This window comes from Pseudophryne corroboree, unplaced genomic scaffold (assembly GCF_028390025.1).
Source record: "Pseudophryne corroboree isolate aPseCor3 unplaced genomic scaffold, aPseCor3.hap2 scaffold_859, whole genome shotgun sequence".
NCBI lineage: Eukaryota > Metazoa > Chordata > Amphibia > Anura > Myobatrachidae > Pseudophryne > Pseudophryne corroboree.
Window position 1 is genome coordinate 137,748 of NW_026970438.1, and position 18,024 is coordinate 155,771.

Sequence of the window (18,024 nt, forward strand, 5' to 3'; positions counted from 1 at the left end):
TCAGAGAAGGCCAGGTACCCTACACCATAACAGGGGGTTTGAAATTTTGACTTGTCAACTTAAAGATCACAAAAATCTGATAACAAGGTCAATTAGGTCCCTGGGTGGGATTGAACCACCAACCTTATGGTTAATAGCCGTACATACTAACTGATTGCGCCACAGAGACACTTTGCGAAAGTCCATACTGACAAAGGCTAATAAGCATTCATCTAAAACGTTTCCTAGAAAAATTTTCAAAAGTCAATAATCTGGAGAGTTTTTGTAAGATGTTTCTTCCATCAACCAACGAAGAAACACATTGGTACTTTCCCATGATGAGTGAGTGCTTCAGGATCTCTCGAACTTACATGTGCAGCAGAGTACTGCAATGGAAGCATGCTGGGCCCATAACCCAGAGGTAGGCAGATTGAAACTATCCTCTGCTATATGCATTTTTTTTTTTTGTTAATTAAAGTAATCCAAAACTGGGATTGATATTTTGTCTCTTTTATTTTTACTTAAAGTACAATAACTTTTACCATTTTAATTTGTTTTAATAGTATATTGACAGTATTGCTTTCTTTCAAAAATCCACTTCATTTTCTTTACCCTATTATTAAAATGGTAATTGACAAAAACAAACTACATTGTCACCAGAAGAGCAATACAAAATGTACAAGTGATATATTAAAATCATCTTTCCAGCTTGAATTTCAATGTTGCATTGGGTCAACAATTTTGTGAGAAACATCTTCACCCTTAAATAAAGATTTTCTTAATTCCTTACCTGTGTGCTAATTAGATATCACCTTGTTTTCACATTAAACAGACTTCCACATGAGAAAGCAGCAAGGATGCAGTGGCATTAATGTTTCCTGGTGTCAACTTGTATTATTTCAGTAGACATTGAAATGAGGATGCATCTTGCTGCCTTTCCAATGAAGCAAGTTTAATTTAGTAATAGGTGAAAAACCATCCTTACAAAGGTGTTAATCAGAGACTTGGCTTTGTGGACACTTTTCAGAGAACAAATTTGTTAGCATAAAAATAAAGCCAGAAAATGAAGAGCTGTTTAATCACTCGATTGGATTTTTCTGCCAGCATATTTTTTTTCTCTGCAACCCACTGCTAAATTGTGCTTCCTAGCTGTTTTTTATAAAATCACTGAATCAAATCTAACTCTGATTACATCAGAGAAGGCCATGTACCCTACACCATAAGAGGAGGTTTGAAATTTTGACTTGTCTACTTAAATATCACCAAAATCTGATCACAAGGTTAATTACGTCCCTGGGTGGGATTGAACCACCAACCTTTTGGTTAATAGCCAAACACACTAACCGATTGCGCCACAGAGACACTTTGCAAAAGTCCATACTGACAAAGGCTAATAAGCATTCATCTAAAACGTTTCCTAGAAAAACTTTAAAAAGTCAATAATCTGGAGAGTTTTTGTAAGATGTTTCTTCCATCAACCAACGAAGAAACACATTGGTACTTTCCCATGATAAGTGAGTGCTTCAGGATCTCTTGCACTTACATGTGCAGCAGAGTACTGCAATGGAAGCATGCTGGGCCCATAACCCAGAGGTAGGCAGATTGAAACTATCCTCTGCTATATGCATTTTTTTGTTTGTTAATTAAAGTAATCCAAAACTGGGATTGATATTTTGGCTCTTTTATTTTTACTTAAAGTACAATAACTTTTACCATTTTAATTTGTTTTAATAGTATATTGACAGTATTGTTTTCTTTCAAAAATCCACTTAATTTTCTTTACCCTATAATAAAATGGTAATTGACAAAAACAAACTACATTGTCACCAGAAGAGCAATACAAAATGTACAAGTGATATATTAAAATCATCTTTCCAGCTTGAATTTCAATGATGCATGGGGGCAACGATTTTGTGAGAAACATCTTCACCCTTAAATAAAGATTTTCTTAATTCCTTACCTGTGTGCTAATTAGATATCACCTTGTTTTCACATTAAACAGACTTCCACATGAGAAAGCAGCAAGGATGCAGTGGCGTTAATGTTTCCTGGTGTCAACCTGTATTATTTCAGTAGACATTGAAATGAGGATGCATCTTGCTGCCTTTCCAATGAAGCAAGTTTTATTTAGTAATAGGTGAAAAACCATCCTTACAAAGGTGTTAATCAGAGACTTGGCTTTGTGGACACTTTTCAGAGAACAAATTTGTTAGCATAAAAATAAAGCCAGAAAATAAAGAGCTGTTTAATCACTCAATTGGATTTTTCTGCCAGCATATTTTTTTTCTCTGCAACCCACTGCTAAATTGTGCTTCCTAGCTGTTTTTATAAAATCACTGAATCAAATCTAACTCTGATTACATCAGAGAAGGCCAGGTACCCTACACCATAACAGGGGGTTTGAAATTTTGACTTGTCTACTTAAAGATCACCAAAATCTGATAACAAGGTCAATTAGGTCCCTGGGTGGGATTGAACCACCAACCTTTTGGTTAATAGCCGTACATACTAACTGATTGCGCCACAGAGACACTTTGCAAAAGTCCATACTGACAAAGGCTAATAAGCATTCATCTAAAACGTTTCCTAGAAAAACTTTAAAAAGTCAATAATCTGGAGAGTTTTTGTAAGATGTTTCTTCCATCAACCAACGAAGAAACACATTGGTACTTTCCCATGATGAGTGAGTGCTTCAGGATCTCTTGAACTTACATGTGCAGCAGAGTACTGCAATGGAAGCATGCTGGGCCCATAACCCAGAGGTAGGCAGATTGAAACTATCCTCTGCTATATGCATTTTTTTTTTGTTAATTAAAGTAATCCAAAACTGGGATTGATATTTTGTCTCTTTTATTTTTACTTAAAGTACAATAACTTTTACCATTTTAATTTGTTTTAATAGTATATTGACAGTATTGTTTTCTTTCAAAAATCCACTTCATTTTCTTTACCCTATTATTAAAATGGTAATTGACAAAAACAAACTACATTGTCACCAGAAGAGCAATACAAAATGTACAAGTGATATATTAAAATCACATTTCCAGCTTGAATTTCAATGATGCATTGGGGCAACGATTTTGTGAGAAACATCTTCACCCTTAAATAAAGATTTTCTTAATTCCTTACCTGTGTGCTAATTAGATATCACCTTGTTTTCATATTAAACAGACTTCCACATGAGAAAGCAGCAAGGATGCAGTGGCGTTAATGTTTCCTGGTGTCAACTTGTATTATTTTAGTAGACATTGAAATGAGGATGCATCTTGCTGCCTTTCCAATGAAGCAAGTTTAATTTAGTAATAGGTGAAAAACCATCCTTACAAAGGTGTTAATCAGAGACTTGGCTTTGTGGACACTTTTCAGAGAACAAATTTGTTAGCATAAAAATAAAGCCAGAAAATGAAGAGCTGTTTAATCACTCAATTGGATTTTTCTGCCAGCATATTTTTTTTCTCTGCAACCCACTGCTAAATTGTGCTTCCTAGCTGTTGTTATAAAATCACTGAATCAAATCTAACTCTGATTACATCAGAGAAGGCCAGGTACCCTACACCATAACAGGGGGTATGAAATTTGACTTGTCTACTTAAAGATCACCAAAATCTGATAACAAGGTCAATTAGGTCCCTGGGTGGGATTGAACCACCAACCTTTTGGTTAATAGCCGTACACACTAACTGATTGCGCCACAGAGACACTTTTTCAAAAGCACATACTGACAAAGGCTAATAAGCATTCATCTAAAACGTTTCCTAGAAAAACTTTCAAAAGTTAATAATCTGGAGAGTTTTTGTAAGATGTTTCTTCCATCAACCAACGAAGAAACACATTGGTACTTTCCCATGATGAGTGAGTGCTTCAGGATCTCTTGCACTTACATGTGCAGCAGAGTACAGCAATGGAAGCATGCTGGGCCCATAACCCAGAGGTAGGCAGATTGAAACTATCCTCTGCTATATGCATTTTTTTGTTTGTTAATTAAAGTAATCCAAAACTGGGATTGATATTTTGGCTCTTTTATTTTTACTTAAAGTACAATAACTTTTACCATTTTAATTTGTTTTAATAGTATATTGACAGTATTGTTTTCTTTCAAAAATCCACTTAATTTTCTTTACCCTATTATTAAAATGGTAATTGACAAAAACAAACTACATTGTCACCAGAAGAGCAATACAAAATGTACAAGTGATATATTAAAATCATCTTTCCAGCTTGAATTTCAATGATGCATTGGGGCAACGATTTTGTGAGAAACATCTTCACCCTTAAATAAAGATTTTCTTAATTCCTTACCTGTGTGCTAATTAGATATCACCTTGTTTTCACATTAAACAGACTTCCACAAGAGAAAGCAGCAAGGATGCAGTGGCGTTAATGTTTCCTGGTGTCAACCTGTATTAATTCAGTAGACATTGAAATGAGGATGCATCTTGCTGCCTTTCCAATGAAGCAAGTTTAATTTAGTAATAGGTGAAAAACCATCCTTACAAAGGTGTTAATCAGAGACTTGGCTTTGTGGACACTTTTCAGAGAACAAATTTGTTAGCATAAAAATAAAGCCAGAAAATAAAGAGCTGTTTAATCACTCAATTGGATTTTTCTGCCAGCATATTTTTTTTCTCTGCAACCCACTGCTAAATTGTGCTTCCTAGCTGTTTTTATAAAATCACTGAATCAAATCTAACTCTGATTACATCAGAGAAGGCCATGTACCCTACACCATAAGAGGAGGTTTGAAATTTTGACTTGTCTACTTAAATATCACCAAAATCTGATCACAAGGTTAACTACGTCCCTGGGTGGGATTGAACCACCAACCTTTTGGTTAATAGCCAAACACACTAACTGATTGCGCCACAGAGACACTTTGCAAAAGTCCATACTGACAAAGGCTAATAAGCATTCATCTAAAACGTTTCCTAGAAAAACTTTAAAAAGTCAATAATCTGGAGAGTTTTTGTAAGATGTTTCTTCCATCAACCAACGAAGAAACACATTGGTACTTTCCCATGATAAGTGAGTGCTTCAGGATCTCTTGCACTTACATGTGCAGCAGAGTACTGCAATGGAAGCATGCTGGGCCCATAACCCAGAGATAGACAGATTGAAACTATCCTCTGCTATATGCATTTTTTTGTTTGTTAATTAAAGTAATCCAAAACTGGGATTGATATTTTGGCTCTTTTATTTTTACTTAAAGTACAATAACTTTTACCATTTTAATTTGTTTTAATAGTATATTGACAGTATAGTTTTCTTTCAAAAATCCACTTAATTTTCTTTACCCTGTTATTAAAATGGTAATTGACAAAAAAACTACATTGTCACCAGAAGAGCAATACAAAATGTACAAGTGATATATTAAAATCATCTTTCCAGCTTGAATTTCAATGATGCATTGGGGCAACAATTTTGTGAGAAACATCTTCACCCTTAAATAAAGATTTTCGTAATTCCTTACCTGTGTGCTAATTAGATATCACCTTGTTTTCACATTAAACAGACTTCCACATGAGAAAGCAGCAAGGATGCAGTGGCTTTAATGTTTCCTGGTGTCAACCTGTATTATTTCAGTAGACATTGAAATGAGGATGCATCTTGCTGCCTTTCCAATGAAGCAAGTTTAATTTAGTAATAGGTGAAAAACCATCCTTACAAAGGTGTTAATCAGAGACTTGGCTTTGTGGACACTTTTCAGAGAACAAATTTGTTAGCATAAAAATAAATTCCAGAAAATGAAGAGCTGTTTAATCACTCAATTGGATTTTTCTGCCAGCATATTTTTTTTCTCTGCAACCCACTGCTAAATTGTGCTTCCTAGCTGTTTTTTTATAAAATCACTGAATCAAATCTAACTCTGATTACATCAGAGAAGGCCAGGTACCCTACACAATAAGAGGGGGTTTGAAATTTTGACTTGTCTACTTAAATATCACCAAAATCTGATCACAAGGTCAATTACGTCCCTGGGTGGGATTGAACCACCAACCTTTTGGTTAATAGCCAAACACACTAACCGATTGCGCCACCGAGACACTTTGCAAAAAGTACATACTGACAAAGGCTAATAAGCATACATCTAGAACGTTTCCTAGAAAAATATTAAAAAATCAATAATCTGGAGAGTTTTTGTAAGATGTTTCTTCCATCAACCAATGAATAAACACATTGGTACTTTCCCATGATGAGTGAGTGCTTCAGGATCTCTTGCACTTACATGTGCAGCAGAGTACTGCAATGGAAGCATGCTGGACCCATAACCCAGAGGTAGGCAGATTGAAACTATCCTTTGCTATATGCATTTTTTTTTGTTAATTTAAGTAATCAAAACTGGGATTGATATTTTTGCTCTTTTATTTTTACTTAAAGTACAATAACTTTTACCATTTTAATTTGTTTTAATAGTATATTGACAGTATAGTTTTCATTCAAAAATCCACTTAATTTTCTTTACCCTATTATTAAAATGGTAATTGACAAAAAAAACTACATTGTCACCAGAAGAGCAATACAAAATGTACAAGTCATCTTTCCAGCTTGAATTTCAATGATGCATTGGGGCAACAATTTTGTGAGAAACATCTTCACCCTTAAATAAAGATTTTCGTAATTTCTTACCTGTGTGCTAATTAGATATCACCTTGTTTTCACATTAAACAGACTTCCACATGAGAAAGCAGCAAGGATGCAGTGGCTTTAATGTTTCCTGGTGTCAACCTGTATTATTTCAGTAGACATTGAAATGAGGATGCATCTTGCTGCCTTTCCAATGAAGCAAGTTTAATTTAGTAATAGGTGAAAAACCATCCTTACAAAGGTGTTAATCAGAGACTTGGCTTTGTGGACACTTTTCAGAGAACAAATTTGTTAGCATAAAAATAAATTCCAGAAAATGAAGAGCTGTTTAATCACTCAATTGGATTTTTCTGCCAGCATATTTTTTTTCTCTGCAACCCACTGCTAAATTGTGCTTCCTAGCTGTTTTTTTATAAAATCACTGAATCAAATCTAACTCTGATTACATCAGAGAAGGCCAGGTACCCTACACAATAAGAGGGGGTTTGAAATTTTGACTTGTCTACTTAAATATCACCAAAATCTGATCACAAGGTCAATTACGTCCCTGGGTGGGATTGAACCACCAACCTTTTGGTTAATAGCCAAACACACTAACCGATTGCGCCACCGAGACACTTTGCAAACAGTACATACTGACAAAGGCTAATAAGCATACATCTAGAACGTTTCCTAGAAAAATATTAAAAAATCAATAATCTGGAGAGTTTTTGTAAGATGTTTCTTCCATCAACCAATGAATAAACACATTGGTACTTTCCCATGATGAGTGAGTGCTTCAGGATCTCTTGCACTTACATGTGCAGCAGAGTACTGCAATGGAAGCATGCTGGACCCATAACCCAGAGGTAGGCAGATTGAAACTATCCTTTGCTATATGCATTTTTTTTTGTTAATTTAAGTAATCAAAACTGGGATTGATATTTTTGCTCTTTTATTTTTACTTAAAGTACAATAACTTTTACCATTTTAATTTGTTTTAATAGTATATTGACAGTATAGTTTTCTTTCAAAAATCCACTTAATTTTCTTTACCCTATTATTAAAATGGTAATTGACAAAAAAAACTACATTGTCACCAGAAGAGCAATACAAAATGTACAAGTGATATATTAAAATCATCTTTCCAGCTTGAATTTCAATGATGCATTGGGGCAACAATTTTGTGAGAAACATCTTCACCCTTAAATAAAGATTTTCGTAATTTCTTACCTGTGTGCTAATTAGATATCACCTTGTTTTCACATTAAACAGACTTCCACATGAGAAAGCAGCAAGGATGCAGTGGCGTTAATGTTTCCTGGTGTCAACCTGTATTATTTCAGTAGACATTGAAATGAGGATGCATCTTGCTGCCTTTCCAATGAAGCAAGTTTAATTTAGTAATAGGTGAAAAACCATCCCTACAAAGGTGTTAATCAGAGACTTGGCTTTGTGGACACTTTTCAGAGAACAAATTTGTTAGCATAAAAATAAAGCCAGAAAATGAAGAGCTGTTTAATCACGCAATTTGATTTTTTTGCCAGCATATTTCTTTTTCTCTGCAACCCACTGCTAAATTGTGCTTCCTAGATGTTTTTATAAAATCACTGAATCAAATCTAACTCTGATTACATCAGAGAAGGCCAGGTACCCTACACCATAACAGGGGGATATGAAATTTGACTTGTCTACTTAAAGATCACCAAAATCTGATAACAAGGTCAATTAGGTCCCTGGGTGGGATTGAACCACCAACCTTTTGGTTAATAGCTGTACATACTAACTGATTGCGCCACAGAGACACTTTGCAAAAGTCCATACTGACAAAGGCTAATAAGCATTCATCTAAAACGTTTCCTAGAAAAACTTTAAAAAGTCAATAATCTGGAGAGTTTTTGTAAGATGTTTCTTCCATCAACCAACGAAGAAACACATTGGTACTTTCCCATGATGAGTGAGTGCTTCAGGATCTCTTGAACTTACATGTGCAGCAGAGTACTGCAATGGAAGCATGCTGGGCCCATAACCCAGAGGTAGGCAGATTGAAACTATCCTCTGCTATATGCATTTTTTTTTTTTGTTAATTAAAGTAATCCAAAACTGGGATTGATATTTTGGCTCTTTTATTTTTACTTAAAGTACAATAACTTTTACCATTTTAATTTGTTTTAATAGTATATTGACAGTATTGTTTTCTTTCAAAAATCCACTTCATTTTCTTTACCCTATTATTAAAATGGTAATTGACAAAAACAAACTACATTGTCACCAGAAGAGCAATACAAAATGTACAAGTGATATATTAAAATCATCTTTCCAGCTTGAATTTCAATGTTGCATTGGGTCAACAATTTTGTGAGAAACATCTTCACCCTTAAATAAAGATTTTCTTAATTCCTTACCTGTGTGCTAATTAGATATCACCTTGTTTTCACATTAAACAGACTTCCACATGAGAAAGCAGCAAGGATGCAGTGGCGTTAATGTTTCCTGGTGTCAACTTGTATTATTTCAGTAGACATTGAAATGAGGATGCATCTTGCTGCCTTTCCAATGAAGCAAGTTTAATTTAGTAATAGGTGAAAAACCATCCTTACAAAGGTGTTAATCAGAGACTTGGCTTTGTGGACACTTTTCAGAGAACAAATTTGTTAGCATAAAAATAAAGCCAGAAAATGAAGAGCTGTTTAATCACTCGATTGGATTTTTCTGCCAGCATATTTTTTTTCTCTGCAACCCACTGCTAAATTGTGCTTCCTAGCTGTTTTTTATAAAATCACTGAATCAAATCTAACTCTGATTACATCAGAGAAGGCCATGTACCCTACACCATAAGATGAGGTTTGAAATTTTGACTTGTCTACTTAAATATCACCAAAATCTGATCACAAAGTTAATTATGTCCCTGGGTGGGATTGAACCACCAACCTTTTGGTTAATAGCCAAACACACTAACCGATTGCACCACAGAGACACTTTGCAAAAGTCCATACTGACAAAGGCTAATAAGCATTCATCTAAAACGTTTCCTAGAAAAACTTTAAAAAGTCAATAATCTGGAGAGTTTTTGTAAGATGTTTCTTCCATCAACCAACGAAGAAACACATTGGTACTTTCCCATGATGAGTGAGTGCTTCAGGATCTCTTGCACTTACATGTGCAGCAGAGTACTGCAATGGAAGTATGCTGGGCCCATAACCCAGAGGTAGGCAGATTGAAACTATCCTCTGCTATATGCATTTTTTTGTTTGTTAATTAAAGTAATCCAAAACTGGGATTGATATTTTGGCTCTTTTATTTTTACTTAAAGTACAATAACTTTTACCATTTTAATTTGTTTTAATAGTATATTGACAGTATAGTTTTCTATCAAAAATCCACTTAATTTTCTTTACCCTGTTATTAAAATGGTAATTGACAAAAAAACTACATTGTCACCAGAAGAGCAATACAAAATGTACAAGTGATATATTAAAATCATCTTTCCAGCTTGAATTTCAATGATGCATTGGGGCAACAATTTTGTGAGAAACATCTTCACCCTTAAATAAAGATTTTCTTAATTCCTTACCTGTGTGCTAATTAGATATCACCTTGTTTTCACATTAAACAGACTTCCACATGAGAAAGCAGCAAGGATGCAGTGGCGTTAATGTTTCCTGGTGTCAACTTGTATTATTTCAGTAGACATTGAAATGAGGATGCATCTTGCTGCCTTTCCAATGAAGCAAGTTTAATTTAGTAATAGGTGAAAAACCATCCTTACAAAGGTGTTAATCAGAGACTTGGCTTTGTGGACACTTTTCAGAGAACAAATTTGTTAGCATAAAAATAAAGCCAGAAAATGAAGAGCTGTTTAATCACTCGATTGGATTTTTCTGCCAGCATATTTTTTTTCTCTGCAACCCACTGCTAAATTGTGCTTCCTAGCTGTTTTTTATAAAATCACTGAATCAAATCTAACTCTGATTACATCAGAGAAGGCCATGTACCCTACACCATAAGATGAGGTTTGAAATTTTGACTTGTCTACTTAAATATCACCAAAATCTGATCACAAGGTTAATTATGTCCCTGGGTGGGATTGAACCACCAACCTTTTGGTTAATAGCCAAACACACTAACCGATTGCACCACAGAGACACTTTGCAAAAGTCCATACTGACAAAGGCTAATAAGCATTCATCTAAAACGTTTCCTAGAAAAACTTTAAAAAGTCAATAATCTGGAGAGTTTTTGTAAGATGTTTCTTCCATCAACCAACGAAGAAACACATTGGTACTTTCCCATGATGAGTGAGTGCTTCAGGATCTCTTGCACTTACATGTGCAGCAGAGTTCTGCAATGGAAGTATGCTGGGCCCATAACCCAGAGGTAGGCAGATTGAAACTATCCTCTGCTATATGCATTTTTTTGTTTGTTAATTAAAGTAATCCAAAACTGGGATTGATATTTTGGCTCTTTTATTTTTACTTAAAGTACAATAACTTTTACCATTTTAATTTGTTTTAATAGTATATTGACAGTATAGTTTTCTATCAAAAATCCACTTAATTTTCTTTACCCTGTTATTAAAATGGTAATTGACAAAAAAACTACATTGTCACCAGAAGAGCAATACAAAATGTACAAGTGATATATTAAAATCATCTTTCCAGCTTGAATTTCAATGATGCATTGGGGCAACAATTTTGTGAGAAACATCTTCACCCTTAAATAAAGATTTTCGTAATTCCTTACCTGTGTGCTAATTAGATACCACCTTGTTTTCACATTAAACAGACTTCCACATGAGAAAGCAGCAAGGATGCAGTGGCGTTAATGTTTCCTGGTGTCAACCTGTATTATTTCAGTAGACATTGAAATGAGGATACATCTTGCTGCCTTTCCAATGAAGCAAGTTTAATTTAGTAATAGGTGAAAAACCATCCCTACAAAGGTGTTAATCAGAGACTTGGCTTTGTGGACACTTTTCAGAGAACAAATTTGTTAGCATAAAAATAAAGCCAGAAAATAAAGAGCTGTTTAATCACTCAATTGGATTTTTCTGCCAGCATATTTTTTTTCTCTGCAACCCACTGCTAAATTGTGCTTCCTAGCTGTTTTTATAAAATCACTGAATCAAATCTAACTCTGATTACATCAGAGAAGGCCAGGTACCCTACACCATAACAGGGGGTTTGAAATTTTGACTTGTCTACTTAAAGATCACCAAAATCTGATAACAAGGTCAATTAGGTCCCTGGGTGGGATTGAACCACCAACCTTTTGGTTAATAGCCGTACATACTAACTGATTGCGCCACAGAGACACTTTGCAAAAGTCCATACTGACAAAGGCTAATAAGCATTCATCTAAAACGTTTCCTAGAAAAACTTTAAAAAGTCAATAATCTGGAGAGTTTTTGTAAGATGTTTCTTCCATCAACCAACGAAGAAACACATTGGTACTTTCCCATGATGAGTGAGTGCTTCAGGATCTCTTGAACTTACATGTGCAGCAGAGTACTGCAATGGAAGCATGCTGGGCCCATAACCCAGAGGTAGGCAGATTGAAACTATCCTCTGCTATATGCATTTTTTTTTTGTTAATTAAAGTAATCCAAAACTGGGATTGATATTTTGTCTCTTTTATTTTTACTTAAAGTACAATAACTTTTACCATTTTAATTTGTTTTAATAGTATATTGACAGTATTGTTTTCTTTCAAAAATCCACTTCATTTTCTTTACCCTATTATTAAAATGGTAATTGACAAAAACAAACTACATTGTCACCAGAAGAGCAATACAAAATGTACAAGTGATATATTAAAATCATCTTTCCAGCTTGAATTTCAATGTTGCATTGGGTCAACAATTTTGTGAGAAACATCTTCACCCTTAAATAAAGATTTTCTTAATTCCTTACCTGTGTGCTAATTAGATATCACCTTGTTTTCACATTAAACAGACTTCCACATGAGAAAGCAGCAAGGATGCAGTGGCGTTAATGTTTCCTGGTGTCAACTTGTATTATTTCAGTAGACATTGAAATGAGGATGCATCTTGCTGCCTTTCCAATGAAGCAAGTTTAATTTAGTAATAGGTGAAAAACCATCCTTACAAAGGTGTTAATCAGAGACTTGGCTTTGTGGACACTTTTCAGAGAACAAATTTGTTAGCATAAAAATAAAGCCAGAAAATGAAGAGCTGTTTAATCACTCGATTGGATTTTTCTGCCAGCATATTTTTTTTCTCTGCAACCCACTGCTAAATTGTGCTTCCTAGCTGTTTTTTATAAAATCACTGAATCAAATCTAACTCTGATTACATCAGAGAAGGCCAGGTACCCTACACAATAAGAGGGGGTTTGAAATTTTGACTTGTCTACTTAAATATCACCAAAATCTGATCACAAGGTCAATTACGTCCCTGGGTGGGATTGAACCACCAACCTTTTGGTTTATAGCCGAACACACTAACCGATTGCGCCACCGAGACACTTTGTAAACAGTACATACTGACAAAGGCTAATAAGCATACATCTAGAACGTTTCCTAGAAAAATATTAAAAAATCAATAATCTGGAGAGTTTTTGTAAGATGTTTCTTCCATCAACCAATGAATAAACACATTGGTACTTTCCCATGATGAGTGAGTGCTTCAGGATCTCTTGCACTTACATGTGCAGCAGAGTACTGCAATGGAAGCATGCTGGACCCATAACCCAGAGGTAGGCAGATTGAAACTATCCTTTGCTATATGCATTTTTTTTGTTAATTTAAGTAATCAAAACTGGGATTGATATTTTTGCTCTTTTATTTTTACTTAAAGTACAATAACTTTTACCATTTTAATTTGTTTTAATAGTATATTGACAGTATAGTTTTCTTTCAAAAATCCACTTAATTTTCTTTACCCTATTATTAAAATGGTAATTGACAAAAAAAACTACATTGTCACCAGAAGAGCAATACAAAATGTACAAGTGATATATTAAAATCATCTTTCCAGCTTGAATTTCAATGATGCATTGGGGCAACGATTTTGTGAGAAACATCTTCACCCTTAAATAAAGATTTTCTTAATTCCTTACCTGTGTGCTAATTAGATATCACCTTGTTTTCATATTAAACAGACTTTTACATGAGAAAGCAGCAAGGATGCAGTGGCGTTAATGTTTCCTGGTGTCAACCTGTATTATTTCAGTAGACATTGAAATGAGGATGCATCTTGCTGCCTTTCCAATGAAGCAAGTTTAATTTAGTAATAGGTGAAAAACCATCCTTACAAAGGTGTTAATCAGAGACTTGGCTTTGTGGACACTTTTCAGAGAACAAATTTGTTAGCATAAAAATAAAGCCAGAAAATGAAGAGCTGTTTAATCACTCGATTGGATTTTTCTGCCAGCATATTTTTTTTCTCTGCAACCCACTGCTAAATTGTGCTTCCTAGCTGTTTTTTATAAAATCACTGAATCAAATCTAACTCTGATTACATCAGAGAAGGCCATGTACCCTACACCATAAGAGGAGGTTTGAAATTTTGACTTGTCTACTTAAATATCACCAAAATCTGATCACAAGGTTAATTACGTCCCTGGGTGGGATTGAACCACCAACCTTTTGGTTAACAGCCAAACACACTAACCGATTGCGCCACAGAGACACTTTGCAAAAAGTACATACTGACAAAGGCTAATAAGCATACATCTAGAACGTTTCCTAGAAAAACATTAAAAAATCAATAATCTGGAGAGTTTTTGTAAGATGTTTCTTCCATCAACCAACGAATAAACACATTGGTACTTTCCCATGATGAGTGAGTGCTTCAGGATCTCTTGCACTTACATGGGCAGCAGAGTACTGCAATGGAAGCATGCTGGACCCATAACCCAGAGGTAGGCAGATTGAAACTATCCTTTGCTATATGCATTTTTTTTGTTAATTTAAGTAATCAAAACTGGGATTGATATTTTTGCTCTTTTATTTTTACTTAAAGTACAATAACTTTTACCATTTTAATTTGTTTTAATAGTATATTGACAGTATAGTTTTCTTTCAAAAATCCACTTAATTTTCTTTACCCTGTTATTAAAATGGTAATTGACAAAAAAACTACATTGTCACCAGAAGAGCAATACAAAATGTACAAGTGATATATTAAAATCATCTTTCCAGCTTGAATTTCAATGATGCATTGGGGCAACAATTTTGTGAGAAACATCTTCACCCTTAAATAAAGATTTTCGTAATTCCTTACCTGTGTGCTAATTAGATATCACCTTGTTTTCACATTAAACAGACTTCCATGTGAGAAAGCAGCAAAGATGCAGTGGCGTTAATGTTTCCTGGTGTCAACCTGTATTATTTCAGTAGACATTGAAATGAGGATGCATCTTGCTGCCTTTCCAATGAAGCAAGTTTAATTTAGTAATAGGTGAAAAACCATCCTTACAAAGGTGTTAATCAGAGACTTGGCTTTGTGGACACTTTTCAGAGAACAAATTTGTTAGCATAAAAATAAATTCCAGAAAATGAAGAGCTGTTTAATCACTCAATTGGATTTTTCTGCCAGCATATTTTTTTTCTCTGCAACCCACTGCTAAATTGTGCTTCCTAGCTGTTTTTTATAAAATCACTGAATCAAATCTAACTCTGATTACATCAGAGAAGGCCAGGTACCCTACACAATAAGAGGGGGTTTGAAATTTTGACTTGTCTACTTAAATATCACCAAAATCTGATCACAAGGTCAATTACGTCCCTGGGTGGGATTGAACCACCGACCTTTTAGTTAATAGCCGAACACACTAACCGATTGCGCCACCAAGACACTTTGCAAACAGTACATACTAACAAAGGCTAATAAGCATACATCTAGAACGTTTCCTAGAAAAATATTAAAAAATCAATAATCTGGAGAGTTTTTGTAAGATGTTTCTTCCATCAACCAATGAATAAACACATTGGTACTTTCCCATGATGAGGGAGTGCTTCAGGATCTCTTGCACTTACATGTGCAGCAGAGTACTGCAATGGAAGCATGCTGGACCCATAACCCAGAGGTAGGCAGATTGAAACTATCCTTTGCTATATGCATTTTTTTTTGTTAATTTAAGTAATCAAAACTGGGATTGATATTTTTGCTCTTTTATTTTTACTTAAAGTACAATAACTTTTACCATTTTAATTTGTTTTAATAGTATATTGACAGTATAGTTTTCTTTCAAAAATCCACTTAATTTTCTTTACCCTATTATTAAAATGGTAATTGACAAAAAAAACTACATTGTCACCAGAAGAGCAATACAAAATGTACAAGTGATATATTAAAATCATCTTTCCAGCTTGAATTTCAATGATGCATTGGGGCAACAATTTTGTGAGAAACATATTCACCCTTAAATAAAGATTTTCGTAATTTCTTACCTGTGTGCTAATTAGATATCACCTTGTTTTCACATTAAACAGACTTCCACATGAGAAAGCAGCAAGGATGCAGTGGCGTTAATGTTTCCTGGTGTCAACCTGTATTATTTCAGTAGACATTGAAATGAGGATGCATCTTGCTGCCTTTCCAATGAAGCAAGTTTAATTTAGTAATAGGTGAAAAACCATCCCTACAAAGGTGTTAATCAGAGACTTGGCTTTGTGGACACTTTTCAGAGAACAAATTTGTTAGCATAAAAATAAAGCCAGAAAATGAAGAGCTGTTTAATCACGCAATTAGATTTTTTTGCCAGCATATTTCTTTTTCTCTGCAACCCACTGCTAAATTGTGCTTCCTAGATGTTTTTATAAAATCACTGAATCAAATCTAACTCTGATTACATCAGAGAAGGCCAGGTACCCTACACCATAACAGGGGGTATGAAATTTGACTTGTCTACTTAAAGATCACCAAAATCTGATAACAAGGTCAATTAGGTCCCTGGGTGGGATTGAACCACCAACCTTTTGGTTAATAGCCGTACATACTAACTGATTGCGCCACAGAGACACTTTGCAAAAGTTCATACTGACAAAGGCTAATAAGCATTCATCTAAAACGTTTCCTAGAAAAACTTTAAAAAGTCAATAATCTGGAGAGTTTTTGTAAGATGTTTCTTCCATCAACCAACGAAGAAACACATTGGTACTTTCCCATGATGAGTGAGTGCTTCAGGATCTCTTGCACTTACATGTGCAGCAGAGTACTGCAATGGAAGCATGCTGGGCCCATAACCCAGAGGTAGGCAGATTGAAACTATCCTCTGCTATATGCATTTTTTTTTGTTAATTAAAGTAATCCAAAACTGGGATTGATATTTTGGCTCTTTTATTTTTACTTAAAGTACAATAACTTTTACCATTTTAATTTGTTTTAATAGTATATTGACAGTATTGTTTTCTTTCAAAAATCCACTTCATTTTCTTTACCCTATTATTAAAATGGTAATTGACAAAAACAAACTACATTGTCACCAGAAGAGCAATACAAAATGTACAAGTGATATATTAAAATCATCTTTCCAGCTTGAATTTCAATGATGCATTGGGGCAACGATTTTGTGAGAAACATCTTCACCCTTAAATAAAGATTTTCTTAATTCCTTACCTGTGTGCTAATTAGATATCACCTTGTTTTCATATTAAACAGACTTTTACATGAGAAAGCAGCAAGGATGCAGTGGCGTTAATGTTTCCTGGTGTCAACCTGTATTATTTCAGTAGACATTGAAATGAGGATGCATCTTGCTGCCTTTCCAATGAAGCAAGTTTAATTTAGTAATAGGTGAAAAACCATCCTTACAAAGGTGTTAATCAGAGACTTGGCTTTGTGGACACTTTTCAGAGAACAAATTTGTTAGCATAAAAATAAAGCCAGAAAATAAAGAGCTGTTTAATCACTCAATTGGATTTTTCTGCCAGCATATTTTTTTTCTCTGCAACCCACTGCTAAATTGTGCTTCCTAGCTGTTTTTATAAAATCACTGAATCAAATCTAACTCTGATTACATCAGAGAAGGCCAAGTACCCTACACCTTAACAGGGGGTTTGAAATTTTGACTTGTCTACTTAAAGATCACCAAAATCTGATAACAAGGTCAATTAGGTCCCTAGGTGGGATTAAACCACCAACCTTTTGGTTAAAAGCCGTACATACTAACTGATTGCGCCACAGAGACTCTTTGCAAATTTCCATACTGACAAAGGCTAATAAGCATTCATCTAAAACGTTTCCTAGCAAAACTTTAAAAAGTCAATAATCTGGAGAGTTTTTGTAAGATGTTTCTTCCATCAACCAACGAAGAAACACATTGGTACTTTCCCATGATGAGTGAGTGCTTCAGGATCTCTTGAACTTACATGTGCAGCAGAGTACTGCAATGGAAGCATGCTGGGCCCATAACCCAGAGGTAGGCAGATTGAAACTATCCTCTGCTATATGCATTTTTTTTTTGTTAATTAAAGTAATCCAAAACTGGGATTGATATTTTGTCTCTTTTATTTTTACTT

The 18,024-nt window shown here is 34.6% G+C and overlaps 5 non-coding genes across 5 annotated transcripts; all 5 read right to left on the bottom strand.

Annotated features, from left to right (window-relative positions):
- Nucleotides 1-1,267: 1,267 nt before the first annotated feature.
- On the bottom strand, nucleotides 1,268-1,341 carry TRNAN-AUU (transfer RNA asparagine (anticodon AUU)). The gene has a single exon. It is a non-coding gene; the product is annotated as a tRNA-Asn (tRNA).
- Nucleotides 1,342-9,443: 8,102 nt separating this feature from the next.
- Nucleotides 9,444-9,517, bottom strand: TRNAN-AUU (transfer RNA asparagine (anticodon AUU)). Its single transcript has one exon. It is a non-coding gene; the product is annotated as a tRNA-Asn (tRNA).
- Nucleotides 9,518-10,612: 1,095 nt separating this feature from the next.
- On the bottom strand, nucleotides 10,613-10,686 carry TRNAN-AUU (transfer RNA asparagine (anticodon AUU)). Its single transcript has one exon. It is a non-coding gene; the product is annotated as a tRNA-Asn (tRNA).
- A 2,264-nt stretch (nucleotides 10,687-12,950) lies between these two features.
- Nucleotides 12,951-13,024, bottom strand: TRNAY-AUA (transfer RNA tyrosine (anticodon AUA)). Its single transcript has one exon. It is a non-coding gene; the product is annotated as a tRNA-Tyr (tRNA).
- A 1,093-nt stretch (nucleotides 13,025-14,117) lies between these two features.
- Nucleotides 14,118-14,191, bottom strand: TRNAN-GUU (transfer RNA asparagine (anticodon GUU)). Its single transcript has one exon. It is a non-coding gene; the product is annotated as a tRNA-Asn (tRNA).
- Between the last annotated feature and the right edge of the window lie 3,833 nt (nucleotides 14,192-18,024).